Here is a 27,888-nt window from a genome sequence, read left to right as displayed (position 1 = left end):
TAAAGAAATATTAGTATTGCTTGAGGAATGCAAAAAAAATAGATGTATGCAGCCAGTTTATTCACGCACAAAAACGTAGACGTACATTATAAGTGAGGCAGTGCACCGAGCCGTAAATAAAATGTGTACTTTCACCTTAATCCTTAATCTTTCATCCAATTGTCTCAGGAATTTTCTTTGTGTGTTCATTGCACATCTTTCCAAAAGCATTGTGCGTATCCTGTGTTTTTCTGCTTTTTCATGAGTTTTGCATGTTTTTATAATTCAGTTTTAAAGGGAAATAGTGCCCAAGATACTCACCTTAGAAGAGGGAAGCCTCCTCATTTGTCCCAACCGATCCAGCACTGGGGCCCCCTGAACAACGTCAACAAGGGTTTGTCAAAGTGGTTCGCTGCACAAGAAGCTCCGCGCTACTGTGCAGAAGCGGGCCATCAGTGCACATCTGCAGTGGGGCCCTGGGCAGAGGAGGTGGTCTGGAGGGGGATGTGGGAAGACTCTGAAGCAGAGGTGAGAATAAACTGATGAGATGAACAACAGTATCTGTCCTCCTTGTCCTATATTTTTTTTTAGATATCCCACTGTTTTATTTAATGTATAAAAACTTAAAAAGTATATTTAATATTTGATTGTGTTCAAAGTGTACAAAAGCTAAAATGTAGGAACTAATGACCCTTTTTTATCTATCCCCAGCACTTAGAAGCAGGATTTTTTTTACCAAGAAAGAATTTTTAACTCCCCTACCTAATGCCTAACCCTAATCCCCTATCCCTAAAAGTGCCTAAAACTATCCTCATAACCCCAACACCAAAATGACAGATTGTTGTGTATGATTGGCTTCAACCATCACTTACTATGTAACAGCTGATCGGCTCCTAGCCACATTGGGCGTCCAAATCACTGCTTGCGCGCCCAATTACTGATAAAAAAGCAGAGACATCTGATTGCGATGTCCAAGTGACTTGATCCATAGCTAACTACTTTTAATTAGTGTTGAGCCAAAATGTGCGTAATTTCGTGTTTTCGTAATTACGGATGCAAATTTTACCACTACGTCATGAATTTGTAATTTCATAATTGCCATACAAACAGTAATTAGGAATTCCGTATGCGAAATTTCCATCACGTAATTTCATGTTTCAGCTCAAATTCGGGTTTCAACGCGAAATTTCATAATTTCATGTTTACCATAGAAACAAATATTTTAGTTATGATAATGAACATAATTTCATTTTTATTTGTGATTATGCAAATTTAAGTAATTACTAAACTCAGGAAAGTCACTTATTGATTGCAATTACTGATTGGAATTACTGATAGTGCAAAGGCCCCTGCACGTGCTGTTGCTTTAAATGTATCAGTAGGCTCTACATGCATGCTGGGACACTTGATTTTGGGCCTTGCAATATCTGATAATGCAAAGGTTGCTGCACGTGCTGTTGCTTTAAATGTATCATGAGCGATTTTGGTAGCGGTGTTAAAAAGTGTCAGCTTTTTACCAGCGTTTGTGTAGCGATTAGCGTTTTTATTTCTGATTGGTTCTTTCAATTAATTTTAATTTTTTTACAGTATGCAGTCATTTCAAAACGCTAGTAAACTCTCTCTGTGCAGGTTTTATTGAGCGATTACGCCAGTGTTTCTATAGTTTACAATGTAGAAACGCTAATGCTAACTGCTAACGCTAAACACAAAAAATGCTGCATGTCCTGCGGTTCGCGATTTGGTAATCACAATCGCACCAGTGGAATTGGGCCCATCCATTAACATTAGCAGAGCATTTAGGGAAATCGCTAGCGGTTTGAATCGCTCCCTAAACGCTTGAAAATCACTCTAGTGGGTTCCAGCCCTAACAGCATAGTTTGCCATACAGATAAAACCCTCTCGCCAAATTCCTTACTGTCCACAATTGTTATCCTATCTGCTTTGGTTGTCAGAAAGTAATGTATATCCCTCAGATCACAGTACAGCTAGCAACCATCTGGCATAAACATGTCATACGCAATTCAATCAAAAAGCAGTGCAGTGTGAAAAACAACATATTATACATGCAGTTTTCATACAGACTATCTAAGGACAATTTCCTTATGAGGGCCCGGGTGGAGTGCAATGATGTCCATCAAACTAGTCATGAAGTTATAGAGCTACAGGCCCTAGTGCAAAGTTTTGGCTGGGTTCCCCTAACATTGTGTACATAATAATTCCATCATACTGGTTCCCAAAACCTGCTTTTTAATTACAGACAAGATAACAGAGGGTTAAATATGGGAGAAAGAACAGTTTATTAAGGAATAACATTGTTCAAAGCACAAACAGAGGTGATTGTCACCATCTCACTTTGGAGTCTGTAACCCATAAGCAAATAACTTTTTCTCCTGAGTTTTTTCCTAGGTGATATTTTCAAACGTGTCAATAAAATGTATTTTAAGCCACCAGCAAGCAAGAAAATATAAAAAATAATTTTAATAGTCCCCTTCCACCTACTTTTTTGGTACTTTTTCAACTGCAGAGTGCTGAAAAGTTATTTTAAATTAAAGCTGAAAATGTAGGAGAAAAGTTAGGAGAAAAAGTGAATCGCATATGGGCCTGTATGGTTGATTTCTAAAAGAGTAACTACTCAGAGGGCAGTGTAGCAGTGTAGCAGTCTAACAACCAATATGTGCATAAGCAAACACGGGGGGGGGGGGGGTAACAGCTGCCCAGAATCTCCCCTCAGACCAGGGCCGGTGGAGTGTCTGAGGACAGGCACAAGTTGAGACACCAGAATATCTGCAGGTATCCTGCAGCTCACAGCACTGCCCCTTTCCCTGCTACAGTTGATTTTGGAAGTAGCAGCAACGTGTGTACAGAGCATGGAGCAGCTCTGAGGTACTTAACAGAGTCAGGTAGGAGCACAGCCCTGTTCCCTGCTGTGTGAATGCTTCACTTTCCCCTTCATTAGCATTGTCGGCTGTCCTCATTATTATCTGTAGCCAAATTGCTCATGATCGATCCCGTTGTTGAGCAGGAGCAGAACAAACATTAAGGAAATAATCGTCAGATCCTGTCAGCCGGATGGGAAATTGCATTGTGTGTACCCAGCATGATGTCCTACCACTCGTACTGTATTGTGCATGGCTGATGGAGACCTTTTAGGAATCCCCCCTTGAAAATCCTGGGTTTGCCACTGATGTCATTTTCTCTACGACTCCTAGAAAAAATTGTATTTATTGTATTTATGATACTCTTCATATAGAGATTGTTAAATCATGAGAGGGGTCCAAGGATAACTTAAGTTATCTCTCTGAGTGGCAGCCATAATGCTTCATTTGGAGCCTTCATAGAACCCTAAGGCTAGGACATCAGAGGTAAAAACATGTCTGCTTTCTGATTAATCACTGCCTTTTCTGTTGATGGTATAGGCTATCAAAGGTCTTGGGACATAGGGGATAGAATTGTTGCCTTTCAGCACTGGGTCTACCATTTCAAATCCAGCGAGGACACTATGTACACAGAGTTAGTATGTTCTCCCTGTGTCTGTGTGGGTGTCCCTGGGCACTCCAGTTTTCTCCCACATCCCAAAAACATACAAATTAGTTAACTAATTATAAATTCGCCCTAGACTATGATGGACATTTGACTATGATAGGGATTAGATTGAAAACTCCTATATACCTTTGCAGGCCCACTGCAGTGGCACTAATTGCAGCAAAAATACCACTGCAGCCCCAGGGGTGCTATAGACTTTTTACTGGACATGAACTAGTCTGCACTACATCCTGACCACTATATAGTGAAAATAGTGGCAATTTTAAGGGAAGTTAAAGTGGACCCAAATTAAAAATACAAGATTTCAGAAATAAAATCTATTTTCTAAATTATAATAATAAATAGCAGCCTTTTTTCAGCTGCATGATGCCAAATATAAAATATTTTACATTTATTGGAGGAACCCCTCCCTTCCTTTCAAATTGCCGGTACAAAATCCAGCAAACTGGTGGAGTTGCAATGGAGGAATTGCTAATGGCTGCCACCAGTATAACCCTAGTTATGAAAAGAGAAGGGTGAAAAGCATGCACTGAAATGCTCATAGGTTTGAAGGAGTGTTTATTTATCTTTGTATGTGTTAGAGTGGTGCAACTAAGTATTTTTAATTAAAAAACATGTTTGGTTTGGGTCCGCTTTAAAGAGGCAAGGAATGCAGTTGTCACAAAAGTAATGCTGTGAATTTAATCTGCTGATTCCCTGCATAAGATGAGGGTACCATTTGTCCCTGGAGTTGGACTTTAACAACACTATTATGAATATTGTCAGCATTTCTGTTCAGTGTATTTACAGAGCTATGTTCTGCTGCATTCACTGTACATGTTATACACATTATTCCACATAGACCTAAGTGCTGTTTTCATGCATTTCTAAACACCTTTCATAATGACTGACAGATGTGAAATGATGGCTGTGCGGCAAAGGTGTCAGCACTGGTAATTTAATACATATATCAGTAACTCATTCCCTAACAGTACATAAAAAATAATGTTGTTTATGCTTGTACAGCTAATATTGTTTATCCACCTCGCCTGCGGGTCATGAGTAAGGGTCGTTCATTACATAAAAATCGCCAGTCATTAGACTGACATAAAATACCCGTTCAAATGACTTAGAGAAAACAAATGTTGTTTACAGTTAAAAGGAAGTGAACTTTTTTTCTGTGTGTTTTCTAATAATTTTTATGTTTAATACAGAGATGAGCCAGCTTATCAAAATAAAAAAAAAAACATGAAAGAAAAAATGTTGTTTAAATGTGGCTTAGCATTTTTTGTCAGACTTTGTTTAAAATATGCCCTATTAGCATTATCACAAATTGTGAACTACCATAAGGCTAGGTTCACAGTGGGTCACAAAGCAACATTACATCGCAACACAAAAAAAAGGTGGTAACGCACATTAACCACTTAACCACTTAAGTACTAGAGGTCTCTGCCCCCTTAAGGACCAGAGACCACTGGTACAGAAACGGTAGAATCCCACGAATCGCCGCACATACCTGATAGCACAGTTCCTGTGAGCCGGTCAGGAGCCTCTTTCATTGGCTCCTGACAGTGTCTTTCAATGTAAGCCAATGGGAGTTGCTTACATTGAAAGACAGGGCCAGGAGCCAATGAAATTGGCTCCTGACCTGCTCACAGGGCTCTGCCGTCATAGGGATGGCAGAGTGAGTGAGCTGCTGCGGTAGACGGCGGGATTATGCAGAGAGATTGGCGGAAGCGTCAAAAACGCCGGATGCGCAGCAGCGGGGAGTTGAAATCTACGCCCTGGCAGCCATCAAAACAGGGTGTAGATTTCAACTACGGCGGTCCTTAACCTCCTTAGTGGTATGCCCGACACTGTGTCGGGCATACCGCCGGCTGTCCCCAGGAGTTCCCCATTATAATTTTAAGCGATTGGATAGCTGTAATAGCTTCAGCTAGCACTAGGCTAGCTAGTAGTGGTGGCCGGCATCCTCAGATTACTTTATATCCCCCCAATTGCTGCTAAATACATTTCCCCCCTGGATCTGGTGATCGGCGCAGCCTCCCTGCACTTCTCTATGGGGAGGATCGGGTCTGCGCATGACATGTGCAATCCTCCTCACAGAGAAGCTGTCCGGGGTGGCTGCGCCGATCGCTGGATCCAGGCTGGGTAATGTATTTAGCGGCGATTGGGGGGCATCAAAAGTAATCTGAGGATGCCGGCCACCACTACTAGCTAGCCTAGTGCTAGCTGAAGCTATTACAGCTATTCGTTCGCTTAAAATTATAATGGGGAACTTCTGGGGACAGCCGGCGGTATGCCTAGTGCTAGCTGAAGCTATTACAGCTATCCGATCGCTTAAAACTATAATGGGGGACTGTCGGCTGCACACCCTCCGGTGTGCGTAATGCCCAGGAGGTTAAGTAGTTAAGTGTGTTGTTTTAGGACGGGAAGGGTGCAGAAGGAGTTAATGAGCACTACTACCAACTACTAAATCTGAGATAGCTTAAGCGCTTTGAGCCCTATGGGAGAAAGGCGCTATAGAAATGTTATTATTAATGTTATTATAGCACATTATAGGTATGCAGCAGAGAAAGGCAGCACTACTTAGGACAAACATCTAATGACTAGCTGCATGAGTGTGCAGAGCCTACTTGTAGACCACATGCATTTTTATCAGATGCACCAAATTACCATTGTTAGAGGATGTTGGTTTCCATAATAGTTTATATGCAAATATCCAAGTACTTGGCCTTCCCATCACGATGAGATCATCCTCTGTGAGAGGGGCCCTACCTTTAACTGAATTAAAAACATGCATATGCATAACCAGGGTGCGACTAGAAGTGAAAGATTAAACATGTAAAAAAAGATCAGCGCATCATCAGGCTGCCTCTGATTGAGTACCAACAGAGATGTGATGAGGCCCTCCCGAGATAACAAACACACCTTTAATCTAAAAACAGTTCTGCATATGCACTAGTTGAAAACTATTAAATGGGAGAGGCTGGCCGTAGAATAAACTTACAGTTTTTGTACACAGCAGAGATTATACGTATAGTAAATGTATTTTGTAATATTTTTGAATGTAATAATTTTTTGTGTCCAGTAGATGTCCCCACACAGTCTTCTGTCTAATTAGAATGCTAAATCACAAAGTTTTAAGCTAGAAGGAAGTGATTTTTTTTCTCATTTACAATTAATGATCACTGTCTCTCATTGCAGCAGTGATCATTCATTCATTCATTAAATCCTTTGATTAGCATTGGGAACACATCTGAGCATTGCCGTGGGATGCCAGGGGTAGAGATGGCCTGAACCTCCAACTTCCGCAAAAAGTTTGGTTCGTGCGAACTTCCGCGGACCGCAATAGACTTAAATAGGGAGGCGAACTTTGAAAACTAGAAACACTTCTTCTGGCCACAAAAGTGGTGGAAAAGGGTCTAACACCTGGAGGGGGGCATGGTGGAGTGGGATAGACGCCAAAAGTCCCGGGGAAAATCTGGATTTGACGCAAAGCAGCGTTTTAAGGCCAGAAATCATATTGAATGCTAAATTGCAGGCCTAAAGTGCTTTAAAACATCTTGCATGTGTATACATCAATCAGGGAGTGTAATTAGAGTACTGCTTCACACTGACACACCAAACTCACTGTATAATGCATCGCAAACAGCTGTTTGTGTAGTGACGGTCGTGCTGGACTGGTGCTCACCATGGCCAGATCGCTCTTCCTCACTCAGTGATGTCAGGTAATGTCTGACTGCCTTATCAACTTTTAATGGTTCTTTCTATAACATAGTTAAAGCTTACATCTATTTTTTTAAATTACTTTTTCTGCGGGCTGTTCACTGCCTGTAACAAGAATCTGTTATGGAGGGCAAGTCTGCCATTGCGAGTGACCACGGGTAATGGCCAGGGAATCCTGGTTCGATTCCGGTCCGGAGTGGGAGCCTAAGAAAAGGCTACCACCACCACACATCCAAGGAAGGCAGCAGGCACGCTGTGGGCAAAGGAGCAGGAAAGGATAACACACACATCCAAGGAAGTCAGCAGGCATGGCATGCACGTCCCGAGTATTACAATGTGCACCTGTCACACACAGACAGATACCGGACAGGCAGAGTGATTCTGCATGCACACACGTAGGTAGGTGGGTGCACTGTGAACAACAGGTAGGTAGGTATATGCGGCAATGGGTATGATAAGACTCAAAATTAGAAAAGAATATTATTGGTGGTGAGGTAATAAATTCTAAAATGGCAGCTGTTAATAACTTCCAGTGTTTTTATGGTGTCAGCAAACTTCTGCTTGGGTCCAATCGGACCCCAGTTGGTAGAAGGTGGGTTTAAGGAAACCTTCAGGGGATATACCTGTTCCAAATCTATCTGTAAGAAGTTCATAATTATCACAATAATAATAGCTACTATAAGAGACTGCTTCATAGGCAAAAATCTGCAAGGAAATTGGGGTACGAGTATTTCCAATGGTAGTATATTGGTAATACTGTTGCTATTCTACTAGTACAATATTACTACTGTTCTACTAGTACAATAGTGTTAATTTTACCAGTGATTCTACGCTACTCCATAAATTACAGTATCAGTAATTTTACATATATTGTACTATTCCGGATAGCACAATATTGATATTTTTACTAATATTCTTTTATCACCTTATCTTATCCTATTCTCACACTAAGCTACCCCCAGGGGTCTAGTCCTGGGAAAAGAAGTGAGTGGACTCACGTGGAAAACCCCGCCCAAACATGAGCGTGGCCAAGCATAACGTGGGCGTGGTCAAACATAACGTGGGCGTGGTCATGGGTGGGGCCAAATATACATGCGCTTAGCAGTGATGTAAAAGGTCTGCCGAGGAAGTTTGAGCTCTGCCGTAGTGTAACCCCCAAAAATAGATGTAATCTGACAGCATTTCACCAAAAAGACACATAATCTGGTAGAGGTTCCTCCAAAATACAGATAATATGGAAGTGGTTCCCCAAAATAGAAAATGTGGCAGCAGCAGTTCCCCCAACATACACATAATATGGAAGCAGTTACCCAAAATATGCGAAACCTGGCAGCGGATTACCCAAAATACACGTAACACCCAAAAGACATATAATCTGGCAGTAGTGGTCCCCCAAACATACACAATCTGGCAGCAGTTCCCCAAAATACACGTAATCTGGCAGCAGCTGTTCCCCTAACATACACATAATCTGGCAGCTGTTCCCCAAAATACATAACAGCAGTTCCACAAAAATGCGGATAATCTGACAGCAGTTCCCCCAAAATAGCTACCCCCAGCATAGGTAACCAGGTCTATAGGTGTCCCCAGTATAAGTAGCCATGAGTATAGTAGTCCCCAGTATATGTAGCCAGAGGTATAGTTGCCTAGTGTATGTAGTGCAGAAAATGGAGAAAAGAAACTGGCACTAGATGTGAACAGGAAAACAGACTGGCAAACTACCGGAGTTGACCCAGCAACTGCACGCTCTCCTATAACACTTCTTTTATATGGAGCAAGAGAAAAAAGAAACGAGGCACTGTAGATGCGATTAGGGTACCTTTACTCAACGGTGACCACACATCAGGTGAGCGGTGGGGGTGACAGAGGCCTGACAGCCATTTCGCTTACAACTAAGCTTCCTCAGAGGCCAATAAAGAGTACAACAAGACCCGAGTCTGTCAGGATTTAAATAGATTTCTCTTACCACAAAGTTGTGGCTGACGCCGTCCGCTCGTGCTGGTCGCGGCTTCCGGCGCTGAAGCTCCGCCCCCGGAAGTGACATGGACGCCACTCTAACCAATCGGTGAGCAGCGGGTCTCCCTGCTCATACGCGTCATCACCTTCCCTATGGAGATGTCATATGTAGTCAGGTGGTATATGTGCCCAGTATATGTAGTCAGGGGGTATACGTGCCCAGTATATGCAGTCAGGGGGTATATGTGCCCATTATATGTAGTCAGGTGGTATATGTGACCAGTATATGTAGTCAGGGGGTATATGTGCCCAGTATATGTAGTCAGGGGTATATGTGCCCCAGTATATATAGCCAGGGGTATATGTGCCCAGTATATGTAGTCAGGGGGTATATGTGCCCAGTATATGTAGTCAGGGGTATATGTGCCCCAGTATATATAGCCAGGGGTATATGTGCCCAGTATATGTAGTCAGGGGGTATATGTGCCCAGTATATATGTAGACAGGGGGTATATGTGCCCAGTATATATGTAGGCAGGGGTATATGTCCCCAGAATAGGTAGTCAGGTGTCCTCCCCCAGCAGGAGCAGCACAGAGAAATGGGAGAGCTGTGTGGACGGTGGAGAAGGGGGGCCATCTCCCCTCCTTCCCTCACCTTAGGGTGCTCTCCCTCCCTCGCTGTCCCCTCCAGAAGTAACGTGCGGGCAGCCGGCAACGGGCGGGACTTACCTCTCCTCGTTCTGGCGCGAGCACTCCACTGCCGCAAGTCTGGTCTGATCCAGACCAGAGCAGCGGCATGCAGATCCGGCGCCGGAACAAGGAGAGGTAAGTACCGCCGGCTGCCAGCTGCCCACACATTACTTCTGGAGGGGACAGCGAGGGAGGGAGAGCACCCTAAAGTGAGGGAAGGGGGGGAGATGGCTCCCCTACTCCACCGTCCACACAGCTCTCCCTCTTCTCTGCACTGCTCCCCTTCACACGCTAGGGTGGACGGCGTCCACGCTGAAGAAATAATAAGTGGACGCCGTTCACTCGCGTCCACCCCCCACTCGGCCCCTGGCTACCCCCTACCTATGTCTAACACTAACCTCCCACCATCCATGCCTTGGCTTTAAAGGACCTCTGTCGTGAAAATCGTAAAATTTTAAATATATGTAAACATATACAGATAAGCCATAAATTACTTTTCTCCTATGTTGCTGTCACTTATAATAAGTAGTAGAAATCTTACAGAGTTTACAGGTTTTAGACTAGCCCATCCCCTCATGGGAGATTCTCAGGGTTTTCTTTATTTTCAACAGCCTTGATTTATTTGAAGCAACAGAACTACACCCAGCAAAATGCATTGTTTTCTATTGCTTCATAAATCATGTGCATATTATTGTGTGTGCTTACATTGTTTTATCATATATATCCAGCAGGAGGGGATCCAGAGTAAAGGGACCAAGCACTCAAAAGAATCGCTCTACAACCTTTTGTGAAATCTTATTACATAGATGATGAATTGATGACAATACAAACAATTAGTGATTAAAGGACCACTGTGACGAAAATGTTAAAATTTAAAATACATGTAAATGCATTCAAATAAGAAACATGTTTCTTCCAGAGTATAATGAGCCATAAATTACTTTCTCCTATGTTGCTGTCACTTACAGTAAGTAATAGAAATCTTACAGAGTCTACAGGTTTTGGACTAGCCCATCTCCTCATGGGGATTCTCAGGATTTTCTTTATTTTCAAAAGCACTAAGTAATTGCCAGTTGCTCCGCCCAGCTGCCTAAAAAGTGTACAGCAAACATCTTTTTATAAATCTTTTTCAGGGAGTGTCTTTAGAAATAATAAAGGCCATGCTGAGAATGGCTGCCGCTTCCTCCATTAGTCTCAGCCGGCTCCCTCTCCTCGGCTGCTGTGAAGCAGCAGAAGCAGGACAGTGTCTCCCTTGGTAACGGCGATATGCATCACCGATACAGGAAGCCGCTATGAGAGAGATTTATTACAAAGTATGCATGGTGGAGAGGGGGTTGGTAAGGACTTAAAGAGGAACTCCAGCCTAAACAAACATACTGTCATTAAGTTACATTAGTTATGTTAATTAAAATAGATAGGTAATATAATCTCTTACCCACACTGTTTTAAAAGAACAGGCAAATGTTTGATTTCATGACGGCAGCTATCTTTTTGGTTGAAAGGAGGTGACAGGGAGGTGACAGGGAGCATGAGACACAGTTCCAACTATCCTGTGTCCTGAGCACCTCTCCCAGTTGCAAGGCAACGTGAATAACAACATAGGAAATCCCATCATGCTCTGCACAGCATCAGGGAAAAGAAGCCCGGGATGGGTGGAGCTTAGGTAAAAATGCAGCTAAAAATGATCCTTTGGTAAGAAAACAAAGTTCTGATGCTGTGAAACACCAGGCCTTTTCAGTTCTGCTGAGTAGATTTTTAGTCCGGAGGTTCACTTTAAGGACTCATGAAGGAAGCTGCCGCAGCACATGGGGTACCAGGAGTGGGCAGCCGCGGGGGGGATGGGGGTCGGGGAGCGAGCAGTGGCTGCGGGGGAGAGAATAGACAAGGGTACCGCTACACCGTACTGGGTGGGACAGTGCAGGAACACAAGCGGCCAAGCCCAATGAACAGCGATAGGAAAGGAAGGTCCGCACTGATGTCTCCACATCCAATGTACTTTTATTCAGGACATATCCAATTACAGGTAAAACACTCTGACTGACATGTTTCGGACTCCAAGTCCTTAATCATAGTCCAGGCTGCGGGGGAGGGGGGCGTGTGGAAATACAGCTCCAGGGGCCATGCCACCTGATACAATTGTGTCACTTGCCGTCATGGGCCAACCACATCCCTGCTTCTTGTATTTTTCAAAAACACATGTGGGAATGACACCTAGACAGACAATGCAAGACTGGGTGAGTAGGTACCTCAAGTAGGGAAAGGTACCTCTATGTTAGCAGTTAAGTTAACTTTAAATTCTGGTTTGGCCCTAGAGGAGACAGGCCCTATGTTCATTCATGGCAAAGAAGGGGGGGTATAGGTAGGCTCGGACTGAGCCAGCAGGAACTCAGGATTCTGCCCGGTAGGCCCCTTAGTTACTTACAGGACCCTAGGGGCCCTGAGGACTGTAGGAGGGGTGAGGGGGCACAGTGCAGGAAGGAGGAGCAGTGGGGAGGGGGGAAGTCTCCCCCTCCCTCACCTGGGGGCCCCCCTTCCATGCAGCCTGCCCTGCCCAAATCCCTTTTAATAACAACAGACCTCAGATCACGGCGAAAGCAAAGTGACAGCAGCGTACGCTATCCGCACTCAACAGATTCCAAATGCAGCAGTGACATCATTGACCTCTGACGTCACTTCCGCATTTGGAGTATATTGAGCGCGTATAGCATGTGCGGCCTGTGACTCTGCTGTCACCGCGATCTGAGGTCTGTCATTATAGGAAGAGATTCGGGGACAGGCAGCGGGGACCAGTCGCCATTAGATCTGAGGTTTGCACTGCACCATGCCTTCACAATGCCCCAGCACCTTGACCCTGTCCCTGCACCCTGCCCCAGCACCCTGCCCCTGCTGCTGCACCCTGCATACTGCCCCAGCACCCTGCCCCTGCACGCTGCCCCAGCACCCTGCCCCTGCTGCTGCCCCAGCACCCTGATCCTGCTGCTGCACCCTGCCCCTGCTGCTGCACCCTGCCCCTGCCTCTGCTGCTGCACACTGCCCCAGCACCCTGTCCCTGCATCCTGCCCCAGCACCCTGCCCTTACTTCACCCTGCCCCAGCACCCTGTCCCTGCACCCTGCCCCAGCACCCTTCCCCTGCTGCTGCACCCTGCCCCAGCACCCTGCCCCTGCTGCTGCACCCTGTCCCAGCACCCTGCCCCAGCACCCTGCCCCTGCCCCTGATGCTGCACACTGCCCCAGCACCCTGCCCCAACACCCTGACCCTACTGCTGCACTCTGCCCCCTGCCCCAGCACCCCACCCCTGCTGCTGCACCCTACCCCAGCACCCTGTCCCTGCACTGCACCCTGACCCAGCTCCCTGTGCTGCACCCTGCCTCAGCGCCCTGCCCCAGCACCCTGTCCCGCCATCACCCTGTCCCTGCCCAGCACCCTGGCCCTGCTGCTGCACCTTGCCACAGCACCCTGTCCCTGCACCCTTCCCCAGCTTGCACATTGTCCTAACCAGCACCATGTCCCTGCACCCAGCCACCAGCCTGCACACTGCCCTAACCAGCACCCTGTCCCTGCACCCAGCCACCAGCCTGCACACTGCCCTAACCAGAACCTTGTCCCTGCACACTGCCCTAACCAGCACCCTGTCCCTACACCCATCCTGCACACTGCCCTAACCAGCACCCTGTCCCTGCACCCATCCTGCGCACTGCCCTAACCTGCACCCTGTCCCTGCACGCATCCTGCACACTGTCCTAACCTGCACCCTGTCCCTGCACCCATTCTGCACACTGCCCTAACCTGCACCCTGTCCCTGCACCTATCCTGCACACTGCCCTAACCAGCATCCTGTCCCTGCACCCAGCCACCAGGCTGCACACTGCCCTAACCTGCACCCTGTACCTGCACCCATCCTGCACCCAGCCCTAACCAGCACCCAGCAAGCACCCTGCTCCCAGCCAGCAATTGGGGGTCCGCTATGGCTACCTAATATCTAGGGGCACATTTTTCCACCTAATACTGATATCTATAGGCACATAGCTATCTAATTCTTTTATTTGGTGAACATGGCTGTTTAATTTATGTATTGAGGGTGGACTTGGCTACTAAATTGTTTTATCTTGAGGCATCTGTCTATGTAATTTGTTTATTGTGAGGCACCTGGCTACTTAATTATTTTATCTGGTTGACTGTTACAACTTTATTTTTATTGGGCAGCATGTAACTACTTGATGAATTATCTGATGGCATGTGACTACTTGATGAATTATCTGATGGCATGCAACGACTTGATGAATTATCTGATGGCATGAGACTACTTTATGAATTATCTGATGGCATGTGACGACTAGTGTTGGGCGAACACCTAGATGTTCGGGTTCGCGAACGTTCGCCGAACATCGCCGCGATGTTCGGGTGTTCGTGCCGAACTCCAAACATAATGGAAGTCAATGGGGACCCGAACTTTCATGCTTTGTAAAGCTTCCTTACATGCTACATACCCCAAATTTGCAGGGTATGTGCACCTTGGGAGTGGGTACAAGAGGAAAAAAAAATATTTGAAAAAGAGCTTATAGTTTTTGAGAAAATTGATTGTAAAGTTTCAAAGGAAAAACTGTCTTTTAAATGTGGAAAATGTCATGTTTCTTTACACAGGTAACATGCTTTTTGTCGCCATGCAGTCATAAATGTAATACAGAGAAGAGGTTCCAGGAAAAGGGACCGGTAACGCTACCCCAGTACCAGCAGCAGCACACATGATGGAACAGGAGGAGGCGCAGGAAGAGAAGGCCACGCTTTTTGAGACACAACAACCCAGGCCTTGCATGAGGACAAGAAGCGTGCGGATAGCATGCTTTTTACCGCCATGCAGTCATAAATGTAATAAAGATGAGAGGTTCCATAAACAGGGACCGGCAACGCTAACCCAGCAGCAGCAGACGTGATGGAACAGGAGGAGGCGCAGGAGGAGAAGGCCACGCTTTGAGACACAACAACCCAGGCCTTGCATGAGGACAAGAAGCGTGCGGATAGCATGCTTTTTACCGCCATGCAGTCATAAATGTAATAAAGATGAGAGGTTCCATAAACAGGGACCGGCAACAGAATGCTATATAGTGTGGCTGAGCGAGGTACACAGAGTGGTAGTAAACAGAATGCTATATAGTGTGGCTGAGCGAGCGGTGTACTACTATTCCCAGCAGACACAGAGTGGCAGTAAACAGAATGCTATATAGTGTGGCTGAGCGAGGTACACAGAGTGGCAGTAAACACAATGCTATATAGTGTGGCTGAGCGAGCGGTGTACTACTATTCCCAGCAGACACAGAGTGGCAGTAAACAGAATGCTATATAGTGTGGCTGAGCGAGGTAAACAGAGTGGCAGTAAACAGAATGCTATATAGTGTGGCTGAGCGAGCGGTGTACTACTATTCCCAGCAGACACAGAGTGGCAGTGAACAGAATGCTATATAGTGTGGCTGAGCGAGGTACACAGAGTGGCAGTAAACACAATGCTATATAGTGTGGCTGAGCGAGCAGTGTACTACTATTCCCAGCAGCGACACAATGACTGGGGGGACCCTGGCTAGCGTGGCTGGAGCGCGAACTACCCTGCCTGCCTACCCAAAGCTAAACCCACAGACAAATGGCGGAGATATGACGTGGTTCGGGTATTTATTTACCCGAACCACGTGACAGTTTGGCCAATCAGAGCGCGTTTGGGTCCGAACCACGTGACCCGTTCGGCCAATCACAGCGCTAGCCGAACGTTCGGGGAACGTTCGGCCATGCGCTCTTAGTTCGGCCATGTGGCCGAACGGTTTGGCCGAACACCATCAGGTGTTCGGCCGAACTCGAACATCACCCGAACAGGGTGATGTTCTGCAGAACCCGAACAGTGGCGAACACTGTTCGCCCAACACTAGTGACGACTAGAGATGGCCCGAACCTCTGATTTTCGGTTTGCGAACCTACCGCGAAAGTTCGGTTCGCGTGAACTTTCGCAAACCGTAATAGACTTCAATGGAGAGGCGAACTTAGAAATTTTAAAAAAAATATGGTGGCCAGAAAAATGATGGAAAAGATGTTTCAAACTGTCTAAATCCTGGACAGAGACATGGTCGAGTGAGATACACGTCAAAAGTCTCAATTAAAAACCTAGATTTGATACAAACCACTGTTTTAAGGTCAGAAAACTCATTGAATGTTGAATTGCAGGCCTACACTGTGTAATCCTGTGTAATCCTCCCTTCCTCCCTCCTCCTCCTCCGGAGGTGTACTTTATTTTTTTACACCTTGCTTTACCACATGGGCCAATCGGCGGCCATAGCCCCTTAAGAGAAAGTGTCATTAGGGCCATAGCCCCTTAAGAGAAAGTGTCATTAGGGCCTTGCTGTAACATAGATTGTAGTGTAACTATTTCAACTAATGTACCCTTTTTAAACTTGAAGATTGTATACAATTGTAAGCAGACTGCAGAGTGGTGCAGCGGAAGTGTGCTGGGTCCATAACCCCAAGGTTGATGGATCAAAACCAACCTCTGCTAGGCATGATTTCAGTTTTGCACCTCTCTTTATCGCATGGGCAAAACGGTTTCCATAGCCCTGTAAGAGAAAGTGTAATAAGGGCCCTGCCTTAACATAGATATTACAGTAGCCAGGGGTCGAGTGGTGCGTGGACGCGGGTGAACTGCGTCCACTTACTAATATCAGAGAGTAGACGCCGTTCACCCTGCCATGTCCGGAGGGGAGCAGCGCAGTGGAAGGAGAGCTGTGAGCAGTGGTGGAGAAGGGGGGCCATCTCCCCCCCCTTCCCTCACCTTAGGTGCTCTCCTTCCCTCGCTCTCCCCTCCTGAAGTAACGTGCGGGCAGCCGGCAGCCGGCGGGACTTACCTCTCCTCGTTTCGGCGCCGGATCTGCGTGCCTCTGCTCTGGTCTGGACCAGACCAGACTTGTGGCATGCAGATCCGGTGTTCCGACGACGAGGAGAGGTAAGTCCCGCACGCTGCCGGCTGCCCACACGTTACTTCAGGAGGGGAGAGCGAGGGAAGGAGAGCACCTTAAGGTGCTGCTCACAGCTCTCCTTCCACAGCGCTGCTCCCCTCCTGCTGGGGGACACCTGAGTACCTATTCTGGGGACATATACCCCCTGACTACATATACTGGGCACATATATACCCCTGGCTACATATACCCCTGGCGACATATATACTGGGCACATATACCCCCTGACTACATATACTGGGCACATATACCCCCTGACTGCATATACTGGGCGCATATACCCCTGGCTACATATACTGGGCACATATACCCCCTGACTACATATACTGGGGGTATATATACCCCTGGCTAAATATAATGGGCACATATACCACCCTGACTACATATACTGAGCACATATACCCCCCTGACTACATATACTGGGCACATATACCTCCTGACTACATATACTGGGCACATATACCCCTGGCTACATATATTGGGCACATATACCCCCTGACTACATATACTGGGCACATATACACCCTGACAACATATACTGGGCACATATATACCCCTGGCTACATATACCCTTGGAGACATATATACTGGGCACATATACCCCCTGACTACATATACTGGGCACATATCCCCCCCTGACTACATAAACTGGGCACATATACCCCTGGCTACATATACTGGGCACATATACCCCCTGACTACATATACTGGGCACATATACCCCTGGCTACATATACTGGGCACATATACCCCCCTGACTACATATACTGGGCACATATACCCCCTGACTACATATACTGGGCACATATACCCCCCTGACTACATATACTGGGCACATATACCCCTGGCTACATATACTGGGCACATATATCCCCTGACTACATATACTGGGCACATATACCCCCTGACTACATATACTGGGCACATATACCCCCCTGACTACATATACTGGGCACATATACCCCTGACTACATATACTGGGCACATATACCCCCCTGATTACATATACTGGGCACATATACCCCCCTGCCTACATATACTGGGCACATATACCCCCTGACTACATATACTGGGCACATATACCCCCTGACTACATATACTGGGCACATATACCCCCTGACTACATATACTGGGCACATATACTCAATGACTAAAATATACTGAGCACATATACCCACTGACTACATATACTGGGCACATATACCCCTGGCTACATATACTGGGCACATATACCCCCCTGAGTACATATACTGGACACATATACCCCTGGCTACATATACTGGGTACATATACCCCTGGCTACATATACTGGGCACATATACCCCTGACTACATATACTGGGCACATATACCCCTGGCTACATATACTGAGCACGTATACCCCTGGCTACATATACTGGGCATGTATACCCCTGGCTTCATATACTGGGCACGTATACCCCTGGTGTAAGGAAACGCGGAAATGCCGCCGTCTCTCAAGGTGAGGCGGCTGTTTCCGCGTCCAGCATGGCGTCACAACGCGGAAAAAACGCTGCATGCCGCATAGGCAGTGCGGCGGAATCCGCATTGGGAACGGCGGAATCCGCATCAGAGGCGGCCCCCGCACTAGATACATTGCATGACAGTACTGGTGTGGCTGGGACTGATAGTCCACCAAGATTCAGACTTACACGCGCGCGAGCAGAAAGGCAGAGTTTAAATAGCAGTTAGAAGGGTGTCGGCTGACCAGCTGGGTCAGCTGACAAATTCCACTGCTCTCATTGGACCAGCAATTAGGGAGGTCCTGGAAAGGTCCTAGAGTATATATACTGCTGGTTGTTCACTTGCTCTTTGTCTGGCGTGCGATCACATACGTGGGAGCACCCAGATCCGTAGTCAGATCCTGAAGTGTGCCGGGACCAGCTGGAGCTGTAATCCTACACTTAGCTAGATATTTGATAGCTAAAGTACTAGTTTGATTGTGATTATATGTTATGACTTTTGCCTGCCTCGACTATCCTCCTGAACTCTGACCTTGTACCTCGATATTTCTGATACTCTGTTGCCGAACCTCGGCTCGTTCCAAGACTCTGTTTCTGCCTCCTGATTTTGTACCCCGATATATCTGATACCCCGTTGCCGAACCCTGCCTGTACTTTGACTCCGCCTTTGCCCACTGTATTTGTACTTTATCTGTCCGTGTGTGTACGACCTGGCTTGTCTGACCTCGAGAACCGACCTCACGATTGGAGGCGGTTCCCAGTCCTGTTAGTGACACTTCTTCCTGAGTGTCACTCTCGGACTTTCCTTCCTACTGTCAGTCTGACTCCTCCCGTCTTGGAGAGCTCAGGTCTGCGGAAGGAATACGTGCAGTTCTCCTTGCTGCACTGAGGCCTAGGCCTCCTAGTGTTACTGTTACACCAAAACACTACACTCTACTCAGGCGAACAGAGGTTAGTTTGTATATCGGATTATCGGTGAGACTGCAGATCACTTATAATCTGGTATATATCTGTATTTCCGGCGATACTGCAGATCACCGGTAATCAGATACTCTCTGCGCCCACCGATCGTTACAGAACGCCAGACCCAAAAAATGCAAATGGACGCACATACTGACCGTCTGGGCGCACTTGCCACTTCGGTGGAAAACATCAACCAAGTGCTGGGTAGCCACAAGACTATGATTGATGTCCTGTCAGGCTCTGTGCAAACCCTCCAGACGTCAGTTGATTCAGTGCGATCCTCTCCTAGTACTGACATACGTATGCCTGTACCTGATAAATTTTCCGGCCACAAGTCTGACTTCCGGAATTTCAGGAGTAGAATGTTATCGTATTTCGAGTTGAGACCCCGATCCTCGGGGACTGAGACCCAACGGGTCACCTTTATTAAAACTTTGCTGTCTGGTGACTCCCAGTCATGGGCATACAACCTGCCTTCTACCGATACTGCTCTGACCTCGGTAGAGGAATTTTTTAAGGCCATGGCCGTAATCTACGACGACCCTGACCTTGCTGCATCCTCTGAGCGGAAGCTCAAACTTTTACGGCAAGGCAGGGGTCCAGTTGAGGATTATGCGGCCGAATTTCGTAGGTGGTCAGTTACGGCCAGGTTTGGCACTTATGCCCTGTTAGATTACTTCCTGTCTGGGTTGTCAGATGAGGTCTCCGACCTAATGTTAAGCCAACCCGAACCCAAAACAGTCGACGAGGCCATCTCATCGGCCATTCGAATCGACCGTAGGCTACGCCATCAGAGACAGACTAGGGGCAGTCATCGGCTTAGGCCGACCTCTTACACAGTGCCTCCCGCTGCACCCCTAGTAACTCCGTCTCCTTCTGTCTCATCATCTCCGGTCTTGCCTCCACCTGAGCCGATGCAGATCGGTCGGTCTAAATTGACCCAAGTGGAGAGAAGACGGAGATTGTCGGAACAACTATGTTTATACTGTGGTGAAGGGGGGCATAGGGTACGAGACTGTCTCATTAAGCCTAATAAGGATAAGCCGGGAAACGCTACCGCCTAGGAGTGATAAGGGGTGACACCCTAGGCGCCCAGCTCGCACCCCTGAAAGAAAGACGATTGCTCCTCCCCTGTACGATTACATGGGGGGACAAATCTGAAGCCACAGAGGCCTTTATTGATTCAGGCTCCGCGGCTAACTTCATGAGTTCCGAATTTGCAGAGAAGTTGGACATTCCTCTCACCCCAGTAAAACCACCTATCCAGGTTACTGCCGTGGACGACTCCCCGTTACAAAGGGACCGTCCGCTGTCCCAGACACCAGAGGTGGAAGTCATTACTGGGGTACTGCATAGGGAGAGTTTACGTTTTTTTGTGTTACATATGACCACCTCCACCATTGTCCTAGGTATGCCTTGGCTGCAGCTTCATTCGCCACAGATCAATTGGGCGACAGGACAATTAACCAGTTGGTCAGACTTCTGTTCCCAACAGTGCCTAGGAAAAGTGGTATTAGGTCAGACCAAGGTACATGTGGAGGGTGTTCCCGAGCAATACTCCGAGTTCTCGGATGTATTCTGTCCCAGGGCTGCTGATAGGTTACCTCCTCATCGCCCTTTCGATTGCCCCATCGATCTCCGTGCCGGTTGTATGCCCCCTAGGGGTCACCTGTATAATTTGTCTGGACCAGAGAAGGTGGCTATGCAGGAGTACATCCGTGACAATCTGGCCAAGGGGTTCATTCGCCCCTCCCGCTCGCCTGCAGGGGCCGGTTTCTTTTTTGTTAAGAAAAAAGACGGAGGTCTTCGACCTTGCATCGATTATCGGGGCCTAAATAAAATCACGATGAAGAATCGTTATCCGTTGCCATTAATAGACGATTTATTCACGCAGGTCACAGACGCTAAGATCTTTTCAAAATTGGATCTGAGGGGTGCATACAACCTGATCCGCATTAGAGAGGGCGATGAATGGAAGACGGCCTTCAACACACCCGATGGGCATTACGAGTACTTAGTGATGCCCTTCGGGTTGTGCAATGCGCCAGCCGTCTTCCAGGAATTGTTTAACGAGGTATTCAGGGAGGTGTTGGGTAGGTTTGTGCTTGTATACCTTGACGATATACTAATTTACTCCAACAACCTCTCCGAGCACAGGGTCCATGTCAGATTTGTGCTAAACAAGTTGAGACAAAATCTGCTGTACGCCAAGTTGGAAAAATGTATTTTTGAAGTTACATCTGTCGCCTTTCTGGGGTACATAATCTCCACCTCGGGCCTGTCTATGGACCCTGCCAAGGTATCCGCTGTTCTGGAGTGGCCTCAGCCGGTGGGGTTAAAGTCGTTGCAACGTTTTCTGGGTTTTGCAAACTATTATAGGAGGTTCATAAAGGGGTACTCCACCGTTATTGCACCTCTCACCAGTCTCACTAGGAAAGGGGCGGATACTACTCACTGGTCGCCTGAGGCCCTACAGGCATTTTCGACCTTGAAGGAGCTGTTCTGCACAGCACCCATACTAAGACACGTAGACACTTCCTTCCCTTTTATTGTTGAGGTAGACGCCTCAGAAGTCGGGGTGGGGGCTGTGCTGTCTCAACGTTCAGGCTTACAGGGTAGATTGCACCCATGTGCCTATTTTTCTCGGAGATTCTCTCCAGCAGAGAGAAACTACGATATAGGCAACAGGGAACTCTTAGCCATTAAACTAGCCTTTGAAGAATGGCGTCATTGGTTAGAAGGAGCGGAGCATACTATCACGGTTTTTACCGACCACAAGAATCTGGAATACATCGAGGGGGCTAAGAGGTTAAGCCCTCGTCAGGCTCGATGGTCCCTGTTTTTTTCAAGGTTCACATTCGTGATTACTTACACCCCGGGCAGTAAGAATACTAAGGCAGATGCGCTATCCAGGTGCTTTGAGCCAGAAACAGCACAGGCCTCCGTCCCTGAGACGATTGTTCCGCGAAAATTGGTGCTGGCTGCAATTGATACTTGGGAAGACTGGAAGGAGACGTTGAGCCCCTTCCAGCAGGACATCCCGGAAGGGAAGCCTGAAGGGGTCATGTTTATTCCCTTGCCCTTTCGTCTTCAGATCCTTGAAATGTTCCACGCACATAAAAATGCTGGACATCCTGGAGTTGCCAGAACACAGGATCTTGTAGCCAGGTGTGCCTGGTGGCCTTCCCTGTCTGTTGATTGCAGGGAATTTGTTAGGGAATGCGCAGTATGTGCTAAGAGTAAACCCTCCCGGCTGGCACCTGTCGGTACCTTACAGCCTTTGCCCGCCCCGAGTGAGCCATGGACCCACTTGTCCATGGATTTCGTGGGTGAGCTCCCCAGGTCTGAAGGCATGTCGGTCATTTGGGTGGTAGTCGACCGCTTCAGCAAGATGGCCCATTTCGTGCCCTTGAAAGGACTCCCCTCGGCTCAGGAATTGGCCGACCTGTTCATCATCCACATTTTCCGGCTGCATGGCATTCCGGAAAACATAGTGTCGGTCGGATAGGGGAGTCCAATTCATTTCTAGATTCTGGAGGGCATTTTGCCACCAAATGGGCATGAAGCTGTCTTTCTCGTCCGGCTACCACCCACAGACTAATGGCCAGACTGAAAGGATAAATCAGTCTCTAGAACAATTTTTGAGATGTTATGTTGCGGAGGCACAAGACGACTGGGTCAGATTTTTGCCCTTCGCAGAATTTGCTCAAAATAACTTGAGAAATTCCTCCTCCGGATTTTCGCCTTTTCAGGTGGTAACGGGGAGATCGCCCAAGTTTTCCCCCTTGCCAGTTGCCTCCTCTCCGTTTCCAACCCTGGAAGCCTGGCACAGGGCATTTAAAGTCATCTGGGGGAAGGTGAAGAGTAATCTGGAAAGGGCATTCCAGAGTCAAAAGGGTCAGGCTGACAAAAGACGCTCATTGGAGTGGAAGTTCCAGCCAGGAGACTTGGTCTGGGTGTCCACACGTCACTTAACCCTGAGACAGCCCTCAGATAAACTGGGCCCCAGGTTTGTGGGTCCATTTTCAGTGGCCAAGAAGATCAACAATGTTACGTATTCCGTTGATCTTCCCGCCAGCATGCGTGGGGTAAAGTCCTTCCACGTATCCCTGCTTAAACCAGCAGTCCATGTGGGTCCCACTCCTCCTCCTCCTGTGGTGGTGGACGACCAACCTGAGTACGAGGTAGAAAAGATATTGGATTCACGCATGGTACAGAATTCGGTACAGTACCTCGTACATTGGAAAGGGTACGGCATTGAGGAGAGACAGTGGGTACCGGGTTCACGCATGCATGCAGACGAGTTAAGGAGGGAGTTTCATGCCTTACATCCCGAGAAACCTGGTAGGAGTTGTCCGGAGTCCACTCCTCGGGGAGGGGGTACTGTAAGGAAACGCGGAAATGCCGCCGTCTCTCAAGGTGAGGCGGCTGTTTCCGCGTCCAGCATGGCGTCACAACGCGGAAAAAACGCTGCATGCCGCATAGGCAGTGCGGCGGAATCCGCATTGGGAACGGCGGAATCCGCATCAGAGGCGGCCCCCGCACTAGATACATTGCATGACAGTACTGGTGTGGCTGGGACTGATAGTCCACCAAGATTCAGACTTACACGCGCGCGAGCAGAAAGGCAGAGTTTAAATAGCAGTTAGAAGGGTGTCGGCTGACCAGCTGGGTCAGCTGACAAATTCCACTGCTCTCATTGGACCAGCAATTAGGGAGGTCCTGGAAAGGTCCTAGAGTATATATACTGCTGGTTGTTCACTTGCTCTTTGTCTGGCGTGCGATCACATACGTGGGAGCACCCAGATCCGTAGTCAGATCCTGAAGTGTGCCGGGACCAGCTGGAGCTGTAATCCTACACTTAGCTAGATATTTGATAGCTAAAGTACTAGTTTGATTGTGATTATATGTTATGACTTTTGCCTGCCTCGACTATCCTCCTGAACTCTGACCTTGTACCTCGATATTTCTGATACTCTGTTGCCGAACCTCGGCTCGTTCCAAGACTCTGTTTCTGCCTCCTGATTTTGTACCCCGATATATCTGATACCCCGTTGCCGAACCCTGCCTGTACTTTGACTCCGCCTTTGCCTACTGTATTTGTACTTTATCTGTCCGTGTGTGTACGACCTGGCTTGTCTGACCTCGAGAACCGACCTCACGATTGGAGGCGGTTCCCAGTCCTGTTAGTGACACTTCTTCCTGAGTGTCACTCTCGGACTTTCCTTCCTACTGTCAGTCTGACTCCTCCCGTCTTGGAGAGCTCAGGTCTGCGGAAGGAATACGTGCAGTTCTCCTTGCTGCACTGAGGCCTAGGCCTCCTAGTGTTACTGTTACACCAAAACACTACACTCTACTCAGGCGAACAGAGGTTAGTTTGTATATCGGATTATCGGTGAGACTGCAGATCACTTATAATCTGGTATATATCTGTATTTCCGGCGATACTGCAGATCACCGGTAATCAGATACTCTCTGCGCCCACCGATCGTTACACCTGGCTACATATACTGGGCATGTATACCCCTGGCTACATATACTGGGCACGTATACCCCTGGCTACATATACTTGGGATATATACCCCTGGCTACATATACTAGGCACATATACCTCTGGCTACATATACTGGGGACTACTATACTCATGGCTACTTATACTGGGGACACCTATAGACCTGGCTACCTATGCTGGGGGTACCTATTTTGGGGAACTGCTGTCAGATTATCTGCATTTTTGTGGAACCGCTGTTATGTATTTTGGGGAACAGCTGACAGATTATGTGTATGTTAGGGGAACAGCTGCTGCCAGATTATGTGTATTTTGTGGAACAGCTGCCAGATTATGTGTATGTTAGGGGAACGACTTCTGCCAGATTACGCGTATTTTGGGAACTGCTGCAAGATTGTGTATGTTTGGGGGACCACTGCTGTCAGATTAACCCCCCTGGTGGTATAATTCCCGCGGCTGCGCAGCCGCGGGAGGGTTTTTTCACCTTTTTTTTTTTAGCATGTAGCTAGCCTAGCGCTAGCTACATGCATTGCTTCCCCCCTCCCCGCGGTGTCCGCCTGTCCCCTCCGATCGCCGCCGCTGCTTGCCCATAAGGAAATCCCGTTCTGAACGGGATTTCCTTGAGGGCTTCCCCCGTCGCCATGGCGACAAACGGAGTGACGTCATCGACGTCATGGACGTCGTGACGTCACAGGGAGTCCCGATCCACCCCATAGCGCAGCCTGGCGGCGATTGGCCAGGCTGCGCAAGGGGTATGCGGGGGGGGCCTGTATCCGCGGCGGGTAGCGGCGCATCGGCGGCAGGCGGCGGCGATCAGACCAAACACGCAGCTAGCAAAGTGCTAGCTGCGTGTTTGAAAAAAAAATTATGTAAATCGGCCCAGCAGGGCCTGAGCGGCACGCTCCGGGGTTACCGCCAAGGAGGTTAAATGTATTTTGGGTGTTACATGTATTTTGGGTGATCCTCTGCCAGGTTTCGTGTATTTTGGGGAACTGCTTCCAAATTATGTGTATGTTGGGGGAACTGCTGCTGCCACATTGTCTATTTTGGGGGAACCACTGCCATATTATCTGTATTTTGGAGGAACTTCTACCAGATTATGTGTTTTTTGGGTGAAATGCTGTCAGATTACATCTATTTTGGGGGGCACACTACGGCAGAGCTGAAACTTCCCCGGCAGACCTTTTACATCACTGCTAAGGTCATGTATATTTTGCCCCACCCATGACAATGCCCACATTATGCTTGACCACGCCCATTTTTAAGCACGACGCGCTATGCGCGGCACAGGGGTTTTCCAGGTGAGTCCACTCACTTCTTTTCCCAGGACTAGACCCCTGACGGTAGCTAAGACTACTCCTGGGCCTTTCTTGTAGTTGAAGAGATGAGTGAACTGTGACACCACACTTAACCACTTCTATACCAAGACATTTTGTGCTGATCGGTGCTGCGTGGGCTCTCCAGCCCGCAGCACCGATCAGCTAGCAGCCAGGCCGATCAGACTTCCCCCCTTTTTTCCCCACTAGGGGGATGTCCTGCTGGGGGGGTCTGATCGCCGCCGGCTGCTTGCGCTTGCGGGGGGGGGGGCTATTCAAAGCCCCCCTCCGCAGCGCTTTCTGGCCTCCTTCCCCTTCCCTCCCTCTCCCTCCCCCTGTGAGCGGCGCAGGACGGATTACCGTCCTGCGCCTGATGGGATAGGCTTTAGCCTATCGGATGCCGGTGATCCCCGGCCAATCAGAGGCCGGGGATCGCCGATCTCCTCTACGGCGCTGCTGCACAGCAGCTCCGTATACATGTAAACACCAGGGAAGATCTTCCCCGTGTGTTTACATTTACCCTGCGAGCCGCCGATCGGCTCGCAGGGTGTTCACGGAGACACCCTCCGTGAACTGACATGGAACGTTTCCATGGAATAAACTTCAGGATTCAGGGGCGTATATATACGCACCGAGAATCCGGAAGTGGTTAAAGCAGAATAGAATCCTGCATTTCAACTTTGCTCTAAAACATTATCTACAGCATATTAACCAGCATTTTTTTTTTTACTAGACCAGCAATCGAAGGGTTACACACAGAGCTTTAAAGTTCCGTGGAGAGAAATGCAGACGCATCCGAAGTTTAGATAGATGCATTTAAGTAAACACAATGTAACAAGTGAGGAATGTGACTCACTCTCTCTCTGTGTCCGGAAGCTCCTGCACAGTCAGAGTGTGAGTCACATTCCACACTTGTTACATTGTGTTTGCTTAAATGTATCTATCTAAACTTCGGATGCGTCTGCATTTCTCTCCATGGAACTTTAAAGCTCTGTGTGTAACCCTTCCAATGCTGGTCTAGTAAAAAAAATGCTGGTTGCATATAATATGCTTTAAATAATGTTTTAGAGCAAAGTTGAAATGCAGGGTTATATTCCGCTTTAAAAACAAAACAAAACAAAAAAAAACAGCAGACAGAGAAGCTTCCCCATATTGGAGCATTGGATTTGGTAAAGTCTTAAGCCAATGTGTTGTAAGACACAAGTATGCTTTAGGTTAACAGGAAATGTTGCATGGCCACCTAGCTTTTCATCCTTCCCAGGCCAGCTAGGCTGGCTTCAGTCTGTAGTGTTGGTGGTATAGTGGTGAGCATAGCTGCCCTCCAAGCAGTTGACCTGGGTTTGATTCCTGGCCAATGTATGTGAGCGTGCTTTTGACATCCTACAAATCCCTGGAAGTTAAGATCCTCCTCCGGAGGAGGAGAAGAAGGGAGAAAGGGAGGAGGAGGGATTACACTTCCTGACAGATGTATACACATGCAAGATGTTGTAAAGCAGTTTTGGCCTGCAATTCAACATTCAATGTGACTTCTGACCTGAAAACAGTGGTTTATGTCAAAACTAGGTTTTTTATTGAGACTTTTGACATTTATCCCACTCAACCAGGTCTCCATCCAGGTATTAGACTGCTTGAAACCTATTTTCCATCATTTTTCTAGCCAGCATAATTTTTTCTAAATCTCCAACTTCGCCTCTCCAATGAAGTCTATTGTGGTTCACGAAAGTTCGTGCGAACCGAACTTTCACGGTAGGTT

At 47.6% G+C, this 27,888-nt stretch overlaps 1 long non-coding RNA gene across 1 annotated transcript in view; it reads right to left on the bottom strand.

The window, feature by feature from the left end:
* The window catches only part of LOC137531789 (uncharacterized), a 199,139-nt gene that overhangs the window by 54,806 nt on the left and 116,445 nt on the right, over nucleotides 1-27,888 (bottom strand). The gene's annotated exons all lie outside the window — the stretch shown is intronic.

This window comes from Hyperolius riggenbachi, chromosome 9, assembly GCF_040937935.1.
Source record: "Hyperolius riggenbachi isolate aHypRig1 chromosome 9, aHypRig1.pri, whole genome shotgun sequence".
Lineage (NCBI taxonomy): Eukaryota > Metazoa > Chordata > Amphibia > Anura > Hyperoliidae > Hyperolius > Hyperolius riggenbachi.
The sequence above is the reverse complement of the archived record's forward strand: the minus strand, read 5'-3'. Positions and strand labels throughout refer to the sequence as shown.